The sequence below is a fragment of the Piliocolobus tephrosceles genome, unplaced genomic scaffold, assembly GCF_002776525.5.
Source record: "Piliocolobus tephrosceles isolate RC106 unplaced genomic scaffold, ASM277652v3 unscaffolded_19, whole genome shotgun sequence".
Classification (NCBI taxonomy): Eukaryota; Metazoa; Chordata; class Mammalia; order Primates; family Cercopithecidae; genus Piliocolobus; species Piliocolobus tephrosceles.
Window position 1 is genome coordinate 152,291 of NW_022300975.1, and position 3,368 is coordinate 155,658.

At 42.5% G+C, this 3,368-nt stretch overlaps 1 pseudogene; it reads left to right on the plus strand.

Annotated features, from left to right (window-relative positions):
- The first annotated feature begins 583 nt into the window (after nt 1-583).
- On the plus strand, nt 584-1,798 carry LOC111543033 (annotated as a pseudogene).
- Nucleotides 1,799-3,368: the final 1,570 nt, after the last annotated feature.

Genomic DNA, 3,368 nt, shown 5'->3' on the forward strand with positions numbered 1-3,368 from the left:
ATAATTCTGATACACATTCTGATAAGTCATTAAATATATTACTACCCAGGAATTTATGATGTTTGGTAGAGTTTTTGTGAACTGTAGTTATGTGTGACTAGGTAAGTACTTCAGTGACTTTCTCTTTTTAGGAAATGTGAGATCTCTTAGGCCAAGAAGAACAACCTGAGGACTCTATTTCTGGAGGTAATTGAACTCCTTTAGTAAGTCCAGAGGAGAAATCTGAGATCGGTAAGTCTTTTGTATCTATGATAGCTAAGGATACATCGCTTGAAAGATTCACTGTACTTACTACTTCCTTCAGCATTTGACTCTTGGTCCTTGTGAGCTCCTTGTTCCTGCAAAGTTGGCTGGGGTCACCATAGTCGGTCAAAAATCCATCAATGACAGAGATAGGGAATCTCCAATCTCTATCCCAAGACATGTTCTCGATGACTTGAGCACATCAACAGAAGCTCCGGATGCAGAAGAGAGATTTTATCTATGGGAAAATGACCCTCTGAAAAGATGTGTGAAATCATCGAAAAAGCCATTGGAGGGGACACCTGAGAGTCATGTGGCTGAGGTTTCACAAGATCCCACCATGCTTCCAGTCCAGAGGAGAAATCTAGACCCACTCCCCAAAAAGTATAGGCATCATAAGAAGGCCACAAGGCCAAAGTAAGGAGGAAGGAGAAAATGGAGGCCCAGTGCCCCCCTGTTCCTCCAACACCTTCAACACCACCACAAAATGAAGAAGATGAGGCTGTAGACAAAAAGCCAACTCTACTCAGTGCCCAGGAAGATAATCCTGACCTTCTCCATGAAGTAGGGGTGGCAAAATCCTGGGATTGTCACTCTTCCATAGGAAAAATAGTGACAGCTCTTCACCTGGAGTAGGAAGAATTGGGGGTAAGGAGCTTGAGAAACAAACTGGGATCATTGGTCCCAGATATAACATACAAGAATTGGTGGCCTGGCACGGTGGCTCATGCCTGTAATGCCAGCACTTTGGGAGGCCGAGGTGGGTAGATCACGAGGCCAGGAGATTGAGACCATCCTGGCTAACATGGTAAAGCTCTGTCTCTACTAAAAATACAAAAAATTAGCCGGGTGTGTTGGCAGGCACCTGTAGTGCCAGCTACTCAGGAGGCTGAGGTAGGAGAATTGCTTGAACCCGGGAGGCAGAGCTTGCAGTGAGCTGAGACTGCGCCACTGCACTCCAGCCTGGGTGACAGAGCGAGACTCCATCTCAAAAAAGAAAAAGAAAAAAAGGCTTGGCTCAGAGAGTCATGTCCTTTTTCTTTTTTGCACATGGTTGTTGTCTTTGAGGGCTTTGAACTTATTTATTTTACTTACAGGACAGATTACAGTGTCTGTAGGAAGAGGGTTCCAGTGTGATGCATCAGGAATGTCAGATCGAGTCCTGAGAGCTCTCAGTGGCTCAGAAGCCCAGGCCCTCTTCTCCTGCAGTGACATCCTCAGCATAACCACCACTCTGCTTTGGCAGTTTCCTAAGCTGTGTCTGCCAGACCTTCTCAAGGTCTAGAAGCAGAAGGCACCCAGAAGAAACGGTAACAACCAGGCTGAGGCAGGAGGTGATGCTGAGGTCCTGAGACCTGGCCAGGCAAAATCAGAGTTGAGCCTCAGCAAAACGTGTAGCCACTTGAAATTCATAGAGCCTTCCTTTGTGTTTAGTTTTATGGTTCTCTCTGTATGTCATTGTTCCTCTTAGTTGAGTTTTTGCCTGTCAAAGAGATAGAGAACTGCTTTTATGCTGAGATCCTCAAGCCAAAACCCATAGTAAAAGCAAAGCAAAACTTTGAGGCTTTCAACTTTTACTCAGTGGTGGAATTACTTCCTACTTCCTTCCTATTAGGTTGAAGGTGTGATTCTCTCTGGAGAAAGTTGTTCCCAAAATTCATGTGTGTTTCACTCAGGATTGAAGTGATACAATTTCATCATTTTCGGTAGTGTTTCCTGATACCAACAACCAAATGGAGACCTTTCATGTCCAACTCCTTTCATTTTCTCTTACCTTCAACTACAGATTCATTTTATATTCTTCTTCACTATTTTGTGGAAATTCTGCCACTTTTTTTTTTTTTTTTTTATTGAGAAGGAGTCTTGCTCTGTTGCCCAGGCTGGAGTACAGTGGTATGATCTTGGCTGACTGCAAGCTCCGCCTCCCAGGTTCAAGCAATTCTCCTGCCTCAGCCTCCTGAGTAGCTGGGACTACAGGCGAGTGCTACCACACCCAGCTAATTTTTGTACTTTTAGTAGAGAGGGGGTTTCACCATGTTGGCCAGAATGGTCTCGATCTTGACCTCAGGATCTGCCTGCCTCGGCCTCCCAAAGTGCTGGGATTACAGGCGTGAGCCACCACGCCCGGCCAATTCTGCCACTTTCTAACTTGAATAAGCCTCAGGATGTCCTGGTTGCTACACAGCTATCACTTCCTCCATCTCTAACCAATATTTGGTTTCTTTTTTGTCACTTGGTAGTAAGGTACCTAGCTCTCCCTTCTGAAATGTACCTTTGGTGTTCTGTAGCCATCTGTATTGAAAGCATAGTCACACAAGGTAATGTTTCTTCCTTGTCATTCTGTAGTCAGACTTTCACAGAATCCTGAGTTCTTCTGAGAATCCTAAAGAAGATAAGTTCTTTTAGAAAAAAAGTTCAAGATCATTTCATTTCCCTCTTGTTCTGGTATGATAGGTTAATCTTTTTCCCAGGATGTAAGAGTTTAAATTAATCTTACACCTTCTTTTGAGGGAGTATGTTTAAAAAGAGTTGAGGAGTTTCCCTGTAGCTTTATTACTTGTTGTTATTTCCTAATTGTCCCAGTTTCCCAATTCATGTAAGAATAATAAATAAAAATACAAATATAAATAAATGTGCAAAGTATCTGCATAAGAAAGAAATACTATAACTAATTTTCTTTTTTCCTTAGCACCGACTCTGATGATTACTATACGAAAATTGGAAATGTGACCAGTATGTTGGTTCTTTTCATGCCTGGAACAAGGCTTTGTACTGTTGGAAGAATACAGGTTTCAGATAAGGAAAGATCTACACAAGCACTTAGTGTTGAAACTTTTCTGCTCCCATGTGTCTTGACCCCTTACTCATAACCAAGAGAAGGGGAGTTTACATCTCCTCTGATGCATTTGTAAAGGAGAAAGTATATGTTTCCAGGTTTCAAAGATTGTGTTGCTGTAGTTGGGAAGGGAATAGAATGAGTTGCAAGAGTGGTGGCAAATATCCTCAAGGATGCTTTGGAGGTAACAGGTTACAACCACATTTGAAGAAATTTCATGGTTTGGTGAGGATTTCAAATTAGAATTAGAGAAATTTTGCAAAATGTCATAGTACTTAGAGTAAAATAG